Genomic DNA, 19,179 nt, shown 5'->3' with positions numbered 1-19,179 from the left:
CTTTTCCCTGAAGGACCTCAGAGGCCTAAGAAAGGATTACAGACGACAACCTGACGAATCTATAATTAGTTGGTTAGTCCGCCTTTGGGATGCTGCAGGGGAGGTTACGATTTTGGATGGTACTGAAGCGAGGCATTTGGGATCCCTGTCACATGATCCTGTCATTGATCAAGGTATGATGAGGGGGGCTAACCCTCACAGCCTCTGGGAACGGGTCCTAAGAAGCGTAGCAGAACGATACCTGTGTACGGATGATCTCTATATGCAGCAGACACGGTGGAAGACCATAGAACAGGGGATCCAACGCCTGAGAGAGATGGCGGTGGCAGAGCTCATTTTCTCAGATGATACAACAACTAGGAATCCGGACCTGGTACCATGCACACCTGTAATGTGGAGGAAACTTGTGCGACTTGGGCCACCTGAATACGCTTCTGCCCTAGCAATAATGAAGCGGGATGATACATATGAGACTGTGCTCGATATGGCAAAGAAGCTTCGAGCGTATGCAGATGCTGTGCATGGCCCAACTCATGCCAGAATTGCAGCAGTGGAAACCCGACTGCAGAAACTAGAGGACAAAATAGAGGAGAATCATAAGAAACTCCGGGAAGAGATTAAGGAGGACCTTATTCAAATCTCAGCTGTACAAATTAGAGGCCCTGGTGTCCAACGCTGGCGCTCCTTTGATGGGGAGAGAAGGTACATCCCACGGGCTGAGTTATGGGCTTTTCTGCGTGAGTCTGGAGAAGACATGAGGAGATGGGACAGAAAACCCACCGCTGCTTTGGCACAACGGGTGCATGATTTGAAGAAAAGAGAAAGTATCACCAAAAGGATAGCAGCTCCGGTCGCTCGTAGCCGAGATGTTAAGTATGCTGATGACAATGACATGTCCGATCCCCTTGAAGGAACTTCTAAGGCATATGCCCAAGGAAAGAAGGACAATCTGGCTTAGAGGGGCCCTGCCTCCAGCCAGGAAGAGGCACGGGAGAACCGGGTTTTCTGGAAGGTGTGGATCAGATGGCCTGGCACATCAGAGCCACAAGACTATGAAGCATTGGTTGACACCGGATCACAGTGTACCTTAATGCCATCGGAACACGTGGGGACAGAACCTGTTTCCATTGCTGGAGTGACAGGGGGATCACAACAGTTGACTTTGTTGGAAGCTGAGGTGAGCTTGACTGGGAAGGAGTGGCAGGAACATCCGATTGTGACTGGTCCAGAGGCTCCGTGTATTTTGGGCATAGACTTCCTCCGGAATGGCTATTACAAAGATCCTAAGGGATTCAGGTGGGCTTTTGGAATAGCTGCAGTGGAGATAGAGGGTATTAAACAATTGAATACCTTGTCTGGACTATCAGAGAACCCATCTGCAGTAGGACTCTTGAAGGTAGAGGAACAACGAGTGCCAATTGCCACCTCAACAGTGCACCGCAGGCAGTACCGGACGAATCGAGATGCCGTGATCCCCATCCACAAAATGATCCGAGAGCTGGAGAGCCAAGGGGTGGTCAGTAAAACCCACTCACCCTTCAACAGCCCTATCTGGCCCGTGCGAAAATCTGACGGAGAATGGAGACTGACTGTGGACTATCGTGCCTTGAATGAAGTGACTCCACCACTGAGTGCGGCTGTACCGGACATACTGGAACTGCAGTACGAGCTGGAGTCCAAGGCAGCAAAGTGGTACGCGACCATTGATATAGCTAACGCATTTTTCTCCATACCTCTGGCAGCAGAATGCAGGCCCCAGTTTGCTTTTACATGGAGGGGAGTGCAGTATACCTGGAACCGACTGCCCCAGGGGTGGAAACACAGTCCTACCATCTGTCATGGACTGATCCAGGCTGCACTAGAAGAGGGTGAGGCTCCAGAACATTTACAATATATTGATGATATCATTGTTTGGGGGAACACGGCAATAGAAGTGTTCGAGAAAGGAGAGAAGATAATTCATATTCTCTTGGAAGCCGGATTTGCCATTAAGAAGAGCAAAGTCAAGGGACCTGCCCGAGAAATTCAGTTTTTGGGAGTGAAGTGGCAAGATGGACGGCGTCAGATTCCTGCAGATGTTATTAACAAAATCACTGCTATGTCCCCACCAACTGATAAGAAGGAAACACAAGCTTTCTTAGGTGCTATAGGTTTCTGGAGGATGCACATCCCTGAGTATAGTCAGATTGTGAGACCCCTTTATCTGGTTACCCGCAAGAAGAACAACTTCCATTGGGGCCCTGAGCAGCAGCAAGCTTTCATCCAAATCAAGCAGGAGATCGCTCATGCTGTAGCCCTTGGTCCAGTCAGGACGGGACCAGATGTGAAGAACGTGCTCTACTCTGCAGCCGGGAGCCATGGTCTGTCCTGGAGCCTTTGGCAGAAGGTGCCTGGCGAGACCCGAGGCCGACCATTGGGATTTTGGAGTCGGAGCTACAGGGGGTCTGAAGATAACTATACCCCAACAGAAAAGGAAATCTTGGCCGCCTATGAAGGAGTCCAAGCCGCCTCGGAGGTGATTGGTACAGAGGCACAACTCCTTCTGGCACCCCGACTACCGGTGCTGGGATGGATGTTCAGAGGAAAGGTTCCCTCTACCCACCATGCCACCAATGCTACTTGGAGTAAGTGGATTGCCCTCATTACGCAGCACGCTCGAATTGGGAAGTTAAATCACCCTGGGATCCTGGAAATAATTACAAATTGGCCCGAAGGTGAAAGCTTTAGTGTCGCGGATGAGGAACAAGAGCCAGTGACCCGGGTTGAGGAAGCTCCGCCATACAATCAGTTACCAGCAGAAGAAACGCGTTACGCTCTATTCACCGATGGTTCTTGTCGCGTCATAGGGATGAAACGGAGGTGGAAAGCAGCTGTATGGAGTCCCACTCGACGGGTTGCAGAGGCTACTGAAGGAGAAGGCGAATCCAGTCAATTTGCTGAAATCAAAGCTATTCAACTGGCCCTAGGTATTGCAGAGAGAGAGAAGTGGCCAAGGCTCTATTTGTATACCGATTCTTGGATGGCAGCCAACGCTCTATGGGGATGGCTGAAGAGATGGAAAGAGGCGAACTGGCAGCGAAGAGGAAAACCAATTTGGGCTGCGGAAGAGTGGAAAGATATCGCTACTCGGTTAGAGAAGTTACCTGTGAAGGTTCGCCATGTAGATGCCCATGTCCCCAGAAGTAGAGCTAATGAAGAGCAGCAAAACAACCAGCAAGTACATCAGGCTGCAAAGATAGGGGAGTTGAAGATAGATCTCGACTGGGAGCATAAGGGAGAGTTATTCTTAGCACGATGGGCCCATGATGCCTCAGGCCACCAGGGTAGAGATGCCACCTATAAGTGGGCACGAGACCGAGGGGTGGATCTAACCATGGACAGTATCTCTCAGGTTATTCGTGACTGTGAGACGTGTGCTGCCATTAAGCAGGCCAAGCGGGTGAAGCCCCTCTGGTATGGGGGGCGGTGGTCTAAGTACAAATACGGGGAGGCCTGGCAGATTGATTACATCACACTGCCTCAGACCCGCCAGGGCAAGCGCTATGTACTAACCATGGTAGAAGCCACCACGGGATGGTTGGAAACCTACCCTGTGTCTCATGCCACAGCCCGTAACACTATCTTGGGCCTTGAAAAGCAGGTCCTTTGGAGGCACGGTACTCCCGAGAGAATTGAGTCGGATAATGGGACTCATTTTAAAAACAATCTTATTAATACTTGGGCTAGGGAACATGGCATCGAGTGGATATACCATATCCCCTATCATGCACCAGCTGCAGGGAAGGTGGAAAGGTATAATGGATTGTTAAAAACCACCTTAAAAGCATTAGGTGGGGGGTCTTTAAAAAACTGGGAGCAGCATTTAGCAAAGGCTACCTGGTTAGTTAACACTCGAGGTTCCACCAACCGAGCAGGTCCTGCTCAGTCTGAGCTCCTTAATATAGTAGATGGGGATAAAGCCCCAGTGGCCCATGTCAGAGGTTTGTTGGGAAAGACAGTATGGATCAACCCTGCCTCGAGTACAGACAAACCCATCCGTGGGATTGTCTTTGCTCAAGGACCAGGTTATACATGGTGGATAATGCAGAAAGATGGAACAACACGGTGTGTACCTCAGGGAGACCTGATTGTGGGATGAGACTCATATATGAATGTCATTGTTTGTTGAATGTGAGACAGAAGGAAACTGTAAGTGTCAAAGGTCTGAGCAAGTAAGATGAGAGGAATGCGTAAGTGTCAAAGGTGTGAGTAAGTGAAATGAAAGTTTTTATTGTATATTCACGATATGGGATAAGGGGTGGAGTGTCGTGGATTGACAGCCTTTATCCCAATATCGTGTGTTGTGTCTGGCAGCTGTGCCTTTTCTCTCTTCCCCCCCCCCCGGCCGTCTTGCTGCGGCGGGGCGGGGAAGAGAGGGGGGGGAGTGTTTGACCAGGCCTTTTTGGCTTTTGGCTTTTTGCTGCTTGGCTTGGCTAGCCGCTTTGCTTGCTTGCTTTCTGCTTTTTGCGCTGTTTTTTTCCTTTTCTTTTGTTCCCTCTTTCTTACCCTCCCCTGAAGATACTGGACCGGTTCCGGACCTGACCTGAGACGTCCAGGACACCTGGAGCTTGCAAGAGAAGCTTGACGCCCTCACCATACACAAAGTCTGTTTCTTTCCTTTTCTTGTGTTGGGGAGTGTTCTTTTGTTACTTGTAAATAAATAGGTTTTGTTTTCCACTTTGCTCCTCCGAGAAATTCCTTCCCGAACCCGGTGTTGGGGGAGGGGTGGTTGGAGGTTTGTTTTGTTTTGGGGGGCTCCCTTTTGGAGATTTCCCCTAATTTGTCCTAAACCAGGACACATACCCTTTGCTTTCTTAGCTCTCCAGTAAGAATTGGCTCACCAAGTCTTTTCTTCTATATCAAAACTTGCTTTCATTTCCATTCCTTCTTAAGATTTTACATTCAAAAATCTTTCTGCCAAGCACACATATCTGTGAGACTTTCTTGTCAAACTTTCATCCTTCCCAACTGAGCCCCATTCCAGGGGTGGTTGCTTTGGGCACGAGCTCAGAGCAGTGGCCAGAGTCCATTGCCACGGTGCTGGAGACCAGAGAAATGATGAACGGCCCCAGACATCTCCAGTGTGTGTTTGGGGGCAGGGAGAGTTCTGCATAGGTGGGGTGGCCACTGCCCCACCCCAGCCACTGCAGCCTCTGGTGCAGCCCCAAAGTGGCTGCCAAGCCCCTGGCACCCTGAAAACCCCACCTGGGAGAGGGACCAGAGCAGGTCAGGCTGTGACACGGGTGTGACACTGACACATCCCACAGCCCCAGACCTCAGCAGCTGGGATGGCACTGGGTCCAAGGCCCTGATTCCTCTTCTCAAAATCTGCATGACTTGAAGTTGGACAGGTTAGAATGTGCTCAATCAGTGCTTTGTCAAGTGATTTACTGTAATTCCATGTTGTTTAAGATTTCCCAAGTACCTCATTCTCGGAAGTTTGCAACTAAAAGTTTGTTCTCCACCCTCCTGAGAAGTTTGTTGTTTTCTCCCCTTGGCCATCTGTCCTGCAGGCTGTGCCCCCTGTGCGTGCTGCTCCTCTGCCCTGGCCGGCTGCACTCGCCCATCTTTCTGTGCCCCAGCATTTCTCACCCAGCGTTTCTGTGCCCTCCCTGGGCTCCCTGCACCCAGCGCTGCCGGCTCCTGGCACACAGAGCCAGGGCAGGAGCCCACCCTGCCAAGGGGCTCTGCAGCAGGACGGGGGCTGCGATGGCTTCTGAGCTCAGCAGCTGCTCCTGGCATGGTTCCATGGAGACCGAGCACAGCAACGCTGCTGAGCATTGTCCCTGCTGAGGGTCACACACTGCCGGGGCACATTCCCTGCCTGCAGGATTGCTGAGCATTGTCCCTGCTGAGGGTCACACACTGCCGGGGCACATTCCCTGCCTGCAGCATTGCTGAGCATTGTCCCTGCTGAGGGTCACACACTGCTGGGGCACATTCCCTGCCTGCAGCATTGCTGAGCATTGTCCCTGCTGAGGGTCACACACTGCCAGGGCACATTCCCTGCCTGCAGGATTGCTGAGCATTGTCCCTGCTGCGGGTCACACACTGCTGGGGCACATTCCCTGCCTGCAGCATTGCTGAGCATTGTCCCTGCTGAGGGTCACACACTGCCAGGGCACATTCCCTGCCTGCAGGATTGCCGAGCATTGTCCCTGCTGAGGGTCACACACTGCCAGGGCACATTCCCTGCCTGCAGGATTGCTGAGCATTGTCCCTGCTGAGGGTCACACACTGCTGGGGCACATTCCCTGCCTGCAGGATTCGTGCCTGACCCAAGCACTGCACTGATGGCTCCAGCACTGCTTTCCAACAAAAACAGGAAAATGCAACCTGTGCAGCTCATTTTACAGTGTCTAAAACTCACTAAGTCATCGATCTTAGAGGTGAGATGCATTTGGAATTCATGGCATAGAGAAGTAGTGCAAGATGGAAAAGGGGAGCATAGAAATAAATAGAGGAAAACATTTCAGATGATTTCTTTCCATTTTCATTTCACTTCTGAAAAGCTGGTTCAGTTTTCCAGGAATCTTCTCTGTAATCCTGTTTGCTCTTTTCAAAAACATTTCCTGGAGAACAAGGTCGAGCTCCTGTCACAAGATGTGCCACCACCTGCAGCTTCTTTTGGCTTTCCACACTGTGCATGCAGCAGGACTCCTGCAGCAAAGCGGGACAAAGGTTTTGAGGACTTGAAAACTTGTCCTTTCTTTTCCTGGTGGACTGGGGAGTTGCGCTGTGGGTAAGGTTTTCATTGTTACTGTTCCAGGCTAAGAAAACACGAGGTGGTACCAGGAATTGTTAAGGAATACAAACCTGGCTGAATGCAGAGAAAGAATCTCCAGAGCCTGCAGCTACAAGTGGAGAGTTGTGTGATAATCATTCCAACCTGTCTATGGACATCTTGATAATGATCTGGAATGTGAAAATGGTCTGACAGAGGGAGTTTGTTTCTGAGTTCAGTGTAGATGATTCCATATCTGGTGCTTGGTGCATAAATCAAGAGCACAATCAGTTCATGAGAAGCACCAGACCAAGCTGGACCTCCCAGAGTAACTGACTAAAAGAATCTGAAAAGGAGAAGTGCAGAGAATGACTTGGTGAACCTTGCCTGGAAGAAGAGTGATGTTTATCTAATAACTACTAATCCATTTAACTAGTAATCCATTTTGGCCTTTGACTTTCTTAGCAAGGCCATTTGCATCCCAGATTCGCCATGAAGGGAGAAGCCTGAGCTTGCGAAAGTGCCTGAAAGATGCCCTGTTCCTCTGCAGGGAAACTCAGGCTGGAACAGGAGCTGGAGCCCTCTCTGGGGAAGCCTCCTTTGGGCTGGAATTTGTGCCGTGCTGAGAGAGGAGGAGGAGGGGGAGAAGGCTGGCGCTGTGTGGCAGGAGCAGGAGGTTTGGGCCGCAGGACATTCCGTCTGCGCTGCTGCCCCACAATGGGCGGCCGTGCCCGGGGCTCTGGGCCTGGCCCTGCGTGCGCTGAGCTCCTTGGGCTGGGCTCAGGTTCCCACTGGGACTGGGCTCAAACTGGGGGCAGCAGCAGTGCAAAACACCTCTGGGCATCTGCATTTCCTGCTGCTGGGAAGGAGCAATGAAGCAAGTCGAGAAGTTCTGGTTTCTGCTTCTCCTGGTGGATTTTTTAATTTAATTTCACACTATGGAGTCAATTCCTGTGGTGGCCTCTGTCAGTATATTCTATTTCAAGAGCTTCAGCAACAGGGCTGTGTTTGAATGCTGCAAATGTTGTCTGTGTGGCTTTAATTCCCCTTGCCTTACTGCTCAGGGGCTGGTGGGCATTCCAGTATCTGCTGATCTTTATGCCTGCAACAAAAATACTGACTTCACTGTCATGAAAGCACCGTGGGTGGCACCAGCTGAAAGAGGCACTTGCAGTTTTATGGATAAAATTCAAGTGGTAAGCAGAAGAGGGCCAAGAGCAGCCATGATCCCCAATTCCCAAGGCAAAGGCAGCAGCAGCCTCCTGCTGTCACCTCAGGGTGAGTCAAACAGAGCTGAAAACAGCGCTGGAACCCGATCCTTTCTTTCTCTGAGGGCTGGCTCAGGGCAGCACAGGCGGGCCCTGAGGAGTCAGGGCTGTGTGTGGGTGCTGGTTGCTCTGCTCCAGAATTGAGCTGGAAAAAGCCCTTGGGAGCCGAGGCAGGAGCAGGCGGGAAGGGGCCGGCGCTGCTGCTGCTCCTGGCCGGGAGCCCCGGCTGGGCCGGGCCGGCGGCCCCTGCGCTGCGGCTGCTGCTGCTGCCAGAGCCGGGCGGGACTCAGGAACAGGGAACGGACACGGGGGGACAGCAAAGGCCTGGCGGCTGCAGGGATGGTGGCGCTGGGGCCAGTGCCAGCACAGAGCTTCAGCCCGCAGTTAACCCCGAGGGAAACGCTGGGCAAAGGCTCCATTTCAGCCTTTCTGCACTCGTGGCTGTGAAGGGTCTGAAATGAAAGGAGAACAAGTAGGGCCCAACCTGTTCTCCTGCCTTGGGTGGAACCCCGGGCCTGAGGCTGAGAGGGGCTGTGAGGGGCCATGAGGGGATGTGAGGGGCCATCAGTTATCAGGCACCATGAAGGGCCTTGAGTGGCCATGATGGGCCATGGGGAACTCTGAGAGGCCATAGGGAACTCTGAGAGGCTGTTGTGGTGTGCTGCAAAGTCCCATTTTGGCCTTCCAGGTCATTTCCCCACGTGTGCCTATACCTCTCTCCCTTCCTCCTTGCCCCCATGCTGAGTGAGTCCTGTCAATCAGGCTTAACATTCCAGCAAGGCGTTGTGTGGTTGGTCAAGTTCAAAGGATGCCCCTCAGGCCCGGGGGTCATTGGCCTGTCTGGGTGTCATCTTCCCCTGAGACCCTGCCCCTCTCACCTGGTTGGTGGCTCACCTGTACCTCCCCTCCCCCTATCCCTGAGCTTAAAAGGGTGATCAGACCATGCGGCCGGGTTCTGTTGGAGCAGTTGCTCACGTTCAGACCTTTGTAACCATGGAATAAACCTCTGGACATTAAACCCTCCAGCAGAATCCATCTCCTTTTTCTCTTCACCATCGCCTGAAGCTATTCCTCCTGAGGTAAACAGGGTTCCTAACAAGCCTGGACTTGTTCAGTGCCCAGCTGCAACCACCAGTAAGCCAAGGTATCTCTGGGGTGATACACCGCAGTTGCTGCCTTTGGCCCAGCAGCGAGGGTCAGACTGGCCCAGGCACAATCTAACTGGTAATATTGGGAGCTCTTTTTTCCAATAAGAGGCCATAGAGGTCTGTGAGGGGCTGTGGGAAGCCAGGCACCTCATGGAACCAAGGGTCCATCATGTCCCAGCAGGGCCTTGTGGAACCAAAGGGACCATGGTGACACTATGGAGCCTCATGGTACCACAGGTCCATTGTTACGCAGCAGCCACAGCAGGGCTGCCGAACCAAGGAGATCATTGTGACACTGCACAACTGTGCAAACCTCTGAGCCTACCAGGGAAAAGGCAGTAGCAATGCCCTGGAAAGACACACCACAGGCTCTGGGCACTCCTCACAGCTCAGAGTGAGAAAAGAGACTTCCCCATGGTGTTCTGCAGCACTATGTTCATTTGTCCCAATTCTGTCCTCTCCATTGGCCTTCTCTACCCCTTTTACACTTATATGTTCATGTTCTGGTGAGTTCTCCCTTTCCATTGGTGTGTAACCCTGTCCATCTACCCTGGCATTCCCTACTGGTCCCTTACCAGTGTACTACCCCCGAGCCCTCAGACCATTGGATCCCTGGTGCTCTCCATTGCACCCTCTTTCCCTCCATTTATACCCTGGACAATCCTTTCTCTTTGGCCTCTGGACACTTTCAGTGTTTCTGTGTGTTTCTGTGTGTTTCTCTGTGTGTGTGTGTGTGTGTGTGTGTGTGTGTGTGTGTATCTGTGTGTCTGTATGTCTGTGTGTGTGTCTGTGTGCTGGTGCTCTCATGGTTCCTACCCATTGGCACAAGACACTCTTGGGGAAGATTGTATCCAGACCACCTAAGACTGCAGCAATAACTCATATTTTTTCATTTACTCTGTGGTGTAAATGAACCATTCTGTCTAATCATGATCAGAAAAAATCCGAGCTGTATTTATAGAAATTTTTCGGGTATTCTGTGATTAATCCTGTGGGACAAATAGCGGTTAAGTTCAATTCCAATGTCCAATCTTTTACACCTTTGACAAAGACTGGGGCTTGGATTGGATACAGCCGTTCCCAGTCTCCTCTCTTAGAAGGAATTTTAGAAGTCATGGGGCCCTGCACGAGTTTGAGGATCCATGGTGGCTGTTTGGTGTAATATCTGCACCTCGTGTATCAGGAGGAGTTTCTCCAATAAAGAAATAAAGCTTTTGCCTGAAGTTCCCCTTTATGCCCATGACAGGATCCCCTTTGAGTGTCTGGGACATCCTGGCTCTTTGGCAGCCTGGGGACTCCTGGGATGTCACTGTGGAGCCCCCGTGAGTGCCTGTGACAGATCAGTGCTTTTGCAGCCCAAGGTGCTCTGGGATGTCACCGTGGAATGGCTGTGACTGCCTCTGACCACATGGCTCTTTACCATCCCCAGAAAGCCCTGGGAGGTGTCCATGGACCCCCTGTCTGTGCCTGTGACACTCCAGCTCTGGAACAGCCTGGAGACTCCTGGAAAGTCTCCATGGAATCTCTCTGAGGGCCTGTGACAAATCTGATCCTTAGCAGGCAACCATCATCAGGCCCCTGTTGCTATGGTCAGTTTCCATGGCAACCATCACCAGGGCCCTGTTGCTATGGTCAGTTTCCATGGCAACTATCACCAGCTCCCTGTTGTTATGGTCAGTTTCCATGGCAGCTCCATGGAGACCCCATGTCAGGGGTGGTTGCCATGGACACCAGCTCAGGCCTGCAGCCACAGCCCGTTGCCATGCCAACCATTGGCAGCCCCATCCCCAGGCTCATGGGATCCCAGAACCACAGAATTGGCTGAGCTGGGAGGGACCCATCAGGATCCTCCAGTCCAACTGCTGGCCCTGCACAGGACACCCCAACAATGCCAGCCTGGGCCTGGCAGCGCTGTCCAAACGCTGCTGCAGCTCAGAGAGCCCTGTGGCTGGGACCCTTCCCTGGGGAGCCTGGGCAAGGCCCCAGCAGCATCTGGGCAAAAACCTTTTCCTGACATCCAACCTGAGCCTGCCCCGACTCAGCTGCAGCCGTTCCCTCCACTGCTGTCCCTGGGCACCAGAGGGAAGAGGTTCCCACAGCCCCAGCCAGGGACCCGCTCCCAAGGCTGTTGCCATGGCCACCAGGGCTGGGACCAGCTGGGATGCTCGCTTTCCAGGCGCCGGAGTTCAGGAATGGGATTCCCCAATTTCCTGCTCCCGCTAAAACCACGCTGCCCTCGCTGCCCTCCTACCCCTTGTGGAAAGAACAAAAGGCAAAGATCCCAGGCTGGGATAAGAACAATTTATTGGGAACAGCAGCAAGATAAGGAACAAACAAGAAAAGAAATAATACTGGTAACAGAAGGGATAAAATAAAGGGAAAACTACAACACAACTGACTGTCTCTTCCCGGCCACAATTTTCCACTGCCTGGAAAGGACACCCTTCTTCTCAGGAGAGAGAGAGAGAGAGAGAGAGAGAGAGAGAGAGTCCCTTTCCTGCCCCTGGCAATGTCCTGAGGTGGGAGAGAATATAAGGACATGACATGGTCATGCCCTGACCCTCATGTGTTTCTTCAGAGCCACATCATGTCCATTGGCAAGGGAAGGAAAAGGTTACAGGTGTTTTCCCAGCCTGGATCATGGGGAACATGGATTACCAGGGCTCTGCTTAACATGGGTCCTCCATGGGGGTTGAAGCTGGAGCAGTGCACGAAGCTCCTCCTGCACTTGGGGCATTGGGGCATTGGCAGAGCTTACTTTACCGGTGCCTCCTTTGGTGACGGGTCAAGTTAGAGCTCTGGGCGAAGCTTTTCCCACACTCAGGACACTCATAGGACCTCTCCCCAGTGTGGATGCGCCGGTGTCTCATGAGGAGGGAGCTGCGCTTGAAGCCCTTCCCACAGTCAGGGCAGCAGAAGGGCCTCTCATCCGTGTGAATCTGCTGGTGCAGGAGGAGATTGGAGCTGGTCTGAAACCTCTTCCCACACTCAGGACACTTGTAGGGCCTCTCCCCAGTGTGGATGCGTTGGTGGGTCACAAGGTTGGATCTGTAGGGGAAGCCCTTCCCACATTCTCCACACTCATAGGGCCATTCCCCAGTGTGGATCATCTGGTGACAGATCAGGCCGCTGCTCTGCCTGAAGCTTTTCCCACACTCCAAGCACTTGTGGGGCTTCTCCCCATCATGAAGCTGCTCCTGGGCCATCAGCTCCAAGAACAGGCTGAAGCTCTGTCCAACTTCCTGGCTCTGGGTAAGTCTTTCCTCCTCAGAGCACCCTGGGCTGTGTTTGGAGCCCCTCTTCCTGCAGGATCTCTGGGGATTTTCCTCCCCATTAGAATTTTGCACTGTGGAGTCAATCAAAACAGCCTCTTCCATTTGGTTCTGCCAAGGAGATTTTTCCTCCCTGGTCTCCATCATCAGCTTTTTGTCTGGGGAAGGAATGGCAAGGAGAAGAGGGGATTTGCCTCCATTCCAGAAGGAAGGGGAAGGAGATCCCCCCACTGCATCCCCAGCAGGACGGTCTTGGCACCAAGGTTGTCCTGCAGCCGGGGTCTGTGCTGGTCTGGGAGATGGAGCAGGAGAGAGGGGGAAAAGGGCACTGATTTCCTCCTCACCTGCCTGGGTATCCCAAGGCTCGTTCCTGTTCCTCTCAGCCTCCTCCTCCATCCAATCAAGGTTTGGGAATGGGAAATCCTGTTCTGGGAAGAAAACAAAGGGTGCGCACATTGTCTTTTGTTCTGGGATCTGTGCTGGGCTGGGAGATGGAGCAGGAGAGAGGGGGAAAAGGGCACTGATTTCCTCCTCACCTGCCTGGGTATCCCAAGGCTCGTTCCTGTTCCTCTCAGCCTCCTCCTCCATCCAATCAAGGTTTGGGAATGGGAAATCCTGTTCTGGGAAGAAAACAAAGGGTGCGCACATTGTCTTTTGTTCTGGGATCTGTGCTGGGCTGGGAGATGGAGCAGGAGAGAGGGGGAAAAGGGCACTGATTTCCTCCTCACCTGCCTGGGTATCCCAAGGCTCGTTCCTGTTCCTCTCAGCCTCCTCCTCCATCCAATCAAGATTTGGGAATGGGAAATCCTGTTCTGGGAAGAAAACAAAGGGTGCGCACATTGTCTTTTGTTCTGGGATCTGTGCTGGGCTGGGAGATGGAGCAGGAGAGAGGCGGAAAGGGGCACTGATTTCCTCCTCACCTGCCTGAGTGTCCCGGGGCTCCTTCCTGTTCCTCACAGCCTCCTCCTCCATCCAATCAAGATTTGGGAATGGGAAATCCTGTTCTGGGAAGAAAACAAAGGGTGCGCACATTGTCTTTTGTTCTGGGATCTGTGCTGGGCTGGGAGATGGAGCAGGAGAGAGGCGGAAAGGGGCACTGACTTCCTCCTCACCTGCCTGAGTGTCCCAGGGCTCCTTCCTGTTCCTCACAGCCTCCTCCTCCATCCAATCAAGATTTGGGAATGGGAAATCCTGTTCTGGGAAGAAAACAAAGGGTGCGCACATTGTCTTTTGTTCTGGGATCTGTGCTGGGCTGGGAGATGGAGCAGGAGAGAGGCGGAAAGGGGCACTGACTTCCTCCTCACCTGCCTGAGTGTCCCGGGGCTCCTTCCTGTTCCTCACAGCCTCCTCCTCCATCCAATCAAGATTTGGGAATGGGAAATCCTGTTCTGGGAAGAAAACAAAGGGTGCGCACATTGTCTTTTGTTCTGGGATCTGTGCTGGGCTGGGAGATGGAGCAGGAGAGAGGCGGAAAGGGGCACTGACTTCCTCCTCACCTGCCTGAGTGTCCCGGGGCTCCTTCCTGTTCCTCTCAGCCTCCTCCTCCATCCAATCAAGATTTGGGAATGGGAAATCCTGTTCTGGGAAGAAAACAAAGGGTGCGCACATTGTCTTTTGTTCTGGGATCTGTGCTGGGCTGGGAGATGGAGCAGGAGAGAGGCGGAAAGGGGCACTGACTTCCTCCTCACCTGCCTGAGTGTCCCAGGGCTCCTTCCTGTTCCTCACAGCCTCCTCCTCCATCCAATCAAGATTTGGGAATGGGAAATCCTGTTCTGGGAAGAAAACAAAGGGTGCGCACATTGTCTTTTGTTCTGGGATCTGTGCTGGGCTGGGAGATGGAGCAGGAGAGAGGCGGAAAGGGGCACTGACTTCCTCCTCACCTGCCTGAGTGTCCCGGGGCTCCTTCCTGTTCCTCACAGCCTCCTCCTCCATCCAATCAAGATTTGGGAATGGGAAATCCTGTTCTGGGAAGAAAACAAAGGGTGCGCACATTGTCTTTTGTTCTGGGATCTGTGCTGGGCTGGGAGATGGAGCAGGAGAGAGGCGGAAAGGGGCACTGACTTCCTCCTCACCTGCCTGAGTGTCCCGGGGCTCCTTCCTGTTCCTCTCAGCCTCCTCCTCCATCCAATCAAGATTTGGGAATGGGAAATCCTGTTCTGGGAAGAAAACAAAGGGTGCACACATTGTCTTTTGTTCTGGTTTGAAGGCAAACTTGGGGGAGAGTCTAAGTCGGAGTTACAATTTAAGAAGAAAATTTAGATCAGGGCAATTATACAGAAACACTGCCTTAAACTGACAGAGTCAGGATATAACCTGACACCCTGTTGGTCACGGTGGTGGCAGCAGTCCCATTAAATGGTTGCTTCCGTCCTGTTGGAGTGATCAATGTGATTCTGTCAGAGCAGTGATCCTGTAGAAGAGTCTGGTCTTCCTCTGAAGGTCCAGCGGTGGTTATGGAGATCTTGTCCTCTGGGAATCCAGTAGGCCAGCTGCTCCTGGTGTTGCAAGGCTCAGCTTATATCCAGGTAGGAATGCTTGGTTCCTCCCCCTGGGTGGAGCATGCCACAATGGGAAGATGGAATTTTATCAGTCCTGCAGTGACACTCAATGGCCCATTAGCAGAAGATCTCTCCCCTGAAGGGCGTTATCAGGGGTGAGTCATGAAAGAGATAAAGAACACTGGCCTGCCTTTTTATAGCAGTTGGTGAAGATGGGGATTGAAAACATGCATTTGGTTACATCTTGCATTGCAACCTGAAGCAGTGGGGTAATCCCTACTGACGGCGTGAACACCACCCCCCCTACCCAAACTGGCTCAAGTGTAAAACCCTCACCCCGGGAAGGCCACACACACAGGGGACAATGTCACACTTGGCTCCCTCCAGAGGAGGTCTCTGTCCCTTGCTCTCTCTCCCTTTTCTCTTTCTTTCCATCTCTCTCTCTACCTCACATTTACTGTTCAATAAAATCCATTTTGTATTTGGTCTCGTTAGCACGTCCCTGGCTGCAGAGGCATCTCTCTAATAATTTTCTTAACCAGATTGTGACATTGTTTTGGCATAGTGAGTTTAGGCACTGTTGTCTGAACCCAAGTGCATTTGACAATGGCATGGTTCCCTCCACTTAAGAGGTTGTGGTTGTCTCTGGAAGAACTATTGGAAACTTGGATGCAGCTTCCTCTGAGCGACTTACAGGAAAACTGATGAAGAAAATAGGTGTTGTGGGTGGGCAGTGTAAAGAAAATATTTTGTTGTCCTTCCTTGAAAAGTTTGTTAAAATTGCTGGAGGAAAGGGAGCAAATGCTACCAGCCAGACTGACAAGGTTCATTCACCCCACGATGAGGAACACAAGGCTGTGGAAAGTCCCGCAAGAACCCCAGCTCAAGTAGCTAAATTCCAGAATAAATTCTGAATTCACAGGCTTGGGGGCTTTGCCAAATGTGAGAATCATTTTTCTCTTCATCCCTGTCAGCTTTGTGACAGCTACACAGAGCTTTCCCTTCCTTTTCATTATCTGTATTGGGCTGAATTTCTATTTTGCTCTTATTGGAACCTACCAGCAGCTGAGCTGGAGCTGTTCAGGAACTGATCAAACTTGGAATTGCCACAAAATTGCTTCTATTTTTGGTTTATTCATGTTTGCAATTTATTTGTGTTATCATCACATATGACTTGTGGGAAAAACAAGTATTCATCAAAGCGATTTATGCAGAATCAGGTTTGATTTCTGCCAAGTTTATTTTGTCCAGTGCCCAGGGGAATCTCCCATCCTGTCTGCAGCTGCTCCTACAGGGATGTGAGGGCTGACCCCGGGGCCCCAGGGGTCATAGTCAGGGCTGCCCTCAGGGAATGCTCACCTGGTATTGAGGGGCAGCGTGGGAGCACCTGGATCATGGAGCACCCAGCTGCCCCTCATGTTTGGAGGTGCCTGAGGAGGGCTGGGATGATGCCAGGGACATCCTGCAGTGACATCCCCCCTGTCCTGTTCTGGGTGAGCTCAGTCCAAAACCTGACCCTGACCCTAGTCTCAATCTCACTCCATGTTTAGACTCACTCACAGTTCTGTATTTAATCTCATCCCAGTGCCAGACTTGTCTAGCCCCAGACCCAATCCCAACCCCAGCCATAAAGCCAATCCCATGTGTAGCCTTAACCCCAATCCCAGCTCTAATCCAAATCTCTGCCCCAACTCCAACCCAGCCCCAATTCCAGCCCCTTCCTAAATCCTCAGCCCCAAACCAAATCCCAGGTTCAGCCCTTCTGGGGGTTTGTGGGTGTCTCTGTCCCTCTAACCCCGATGATGTTTGGATGGGGTCACACCAGGGCTGAGAGGGACAGAGACTGCCCCAAACTCCACAGGTGTGAGAAGGTCGGAGAGCCCCCCCAGCTCCGAGCACCCTCAGCGGTGAGAGGGACACAGAGCCCCTGGTCCCCAGCCCTGCACAGGCATTGCCTGAGGCCAGAGGGATAGAGAGCCCCCAAGTATCCCCCAGGGTGAGGGGACAGAGAGCCCCAAGCATTCCCTGGGCTGAGAGAGACAGAGACTGCCCCGAGCACCCTTTTCAAGGAAGGACAACAAAATATTTTCTTTTTCACTGGTCAGTCAGAACAGCCATTTTCTTCATCATTTCTCCCATAAGTTCCCCAGGAGGAAGGAGGGACTGTTTCCAAGTCCTTCCAAGTTTCCAAGAATTCTTCCAGAAAGAACCACAACCTCCTCAGAGAAGGGAACCATGCTGTCCAAGGCACTTGGAGTCAGAGAACAGCACCCTGAACACACTGTGCCCAAATAATATTGCAATATGCTTAAAAAAATCATTACAGAGATGCCTCTGCCCCAATTAAGGTGCTAACGAGACCAAATCCAAAATGGATTTTATTGAACAGTAAATGTGAGGTAGAGAGAGAGATGGAAAGAAAGAGAAAAGGGGGAGAGAGCAAGGGACAGAGATCTCCTCTGGAGGGAGCCAAGCGTGACATTGTCCCCTGTGTGTGTGGCCTTCCCGGGGTGGGGGTTTTACACTTGAGCCAGTTTGGGTAAGGGGGGTAGTGTGTTGTGGTGTGCTGTAATGTCCCATTTTGGCCTTCCAGGTCATTTCCCCAGGTGTGCCTATGCCTCTCTCCCTTCGCCCTTGCCCCCATGCTGAGTGAGTCCTGTCAATCAGGCTGAACATTCCAGCAAGGCGTCGTGTGGTTGGTCAAGTTCAAAGGATGACCCTATGTCCAGAGGTCATTGGCCTTTCTGGGTGTCATCTTCCCCTGAGACCCTGCCCCTCTCACCTGGTTGGTGGCTCACCTCTACCTCCCCTCCCCCTGTCCCTGAGCTTAAAAAGGTGATCAGACCATGCGGCCGATATTCTGTTGGAGCAGTTGCTCACGTTCAGACCTCTGTAACCATGGAATAAACATCTGGACATTAAACCCTCCAGCAGAATCCTCTCCTTTTTCTCTTCACCATCGCCTGAAGCTATTCCTCCTGAGGTAAACGGGGTCCTAACAAGCCTGGACTTATTCAGTGCCCAGCTGCAACCACCAGCAAGCCAAGGTATCTCTGGGGTGATACACCACAGTTGCTGCCTTTGGCCCAGCAGCGAGGGTCAGACTGGCCCAGGCACAATCTAACTGGTAATACTGGGAGCCTTTTTCCAATAGTAGTGTTCACGCCGTCAGTAGGGATTACCCCACTGCTTCAGGTTGCAATGCAAGATGTAACCAAATGCATGTTTTCAATCCCCATCTTCACCAACTGCTATAAAAAGGCAGGCCAGTGTTCTTTATCTCTTTCATGACTCACCCCTGATAACGCCCTTCAGGGGAGAGATCTTCTGCTAATGGGCCATTGAGTGTCACTGCAGGACTGATAACATTCCATCTTCCCATTGTGGCATGCTCCACCCAGGGGGAGGAACCAAGCATTCCTACCTGGATATAAGCTGAGCCTTGCAACACCAGGAGCAGCTGGCCTACTGGATTCCCAGAGGACAAGATCTCCATAACCACCACTGGATCTTCAGAGGAAGACCAGACTCTTCTACAGGATCACTGCCCTGACAGAATCACGTTGATCACTCCAACAGGACTGAAGCCACCATTTAATGGGACTGCTGCCACCACCGTGACCAACAGGGTGTCAGGTTATATCCTGACTCTGTCAGTTTAAGGCAGTGTTTCTGTATAATTGCCCTGATCTAAATTTTCTTCTTAAATTGTAACTCCGACTTAGACTCTCCCCCAAGTTTGCCTTCAAACCAGAACAAAAGACAATGTGTGAACCCTTTGTTTTCTTCCCAGAATAGGATTTCCCATTCCCAAATCTTGATTGGATGGAGGAGGAGGCTGAGAGGAACAGGAAGGAGCCCCAGGACACTCAGGCAGGTGAGGAGGAAGTCAGTGCCCCTTTCCGCCTCTCTCTTGCTCCATCTCCCAGCCCAGCACAGACCCCTGGATGCAGGACAATCCTGCTGCCAACACTGTCCTGCTGACGATGCACTGGGGGGATCTCCTTCCCCTTCCCTCTGGCACACAGGCAAATCCCATCCTCTCCTTGTCCTTCCTCCCCCAGAGAAGAGGCTTAGGATGGAGACCAAAGAGGACAAATCTCCTTGGAAGAACCAAATGGAAGAGGCAGTTTTGAGTGACTCCACAGTGCAGAATTACAGTGGGGAGGAAAATCCATGGAGTTTCCAAAGGAGGAGGGGCTTCAAACACAGCCCAGGTTGCTCTGAGGA

General features: G+C 52.0%; 2 pseudogenes; one reads left to right on the top strand and one right to left on the bottom strand.

Moving 5' to 3' along the window:
• Nucleotides 1-13,999, bottom strand: part of LOC131092456 (zinc finger protein 850-like) — a 603,282-nt pseudogene extending 589,283 nt beyond the window's left edge.
• Nucleotides 14,000-18,774: 4,775 nt separating this feature from the next.
• Nucleotides 18,775-19,179, top strand: part of LOC131092454 (zinc finger protein 420-like) — a 67,747-nt pseudogene continuing 67,342 nt past the window's right edge.

Source organism: Melospiza georgiana, chromosome 22, assembly GCF_028018845.1.
Source record: "Melospiza georgiana isolate bMelGeo1 chromosome 22, bMelGeo1.pri, whole genome shotgun sequence".
NCBI lineage: Eukaryota > Metazoa > Chordata > Aves > Passeriformes > Passerellidae > Melospiza > Melospiza georgiana.
This window is presented reverse-complemented; position numbering and strand designations above follow the sequence as displayed.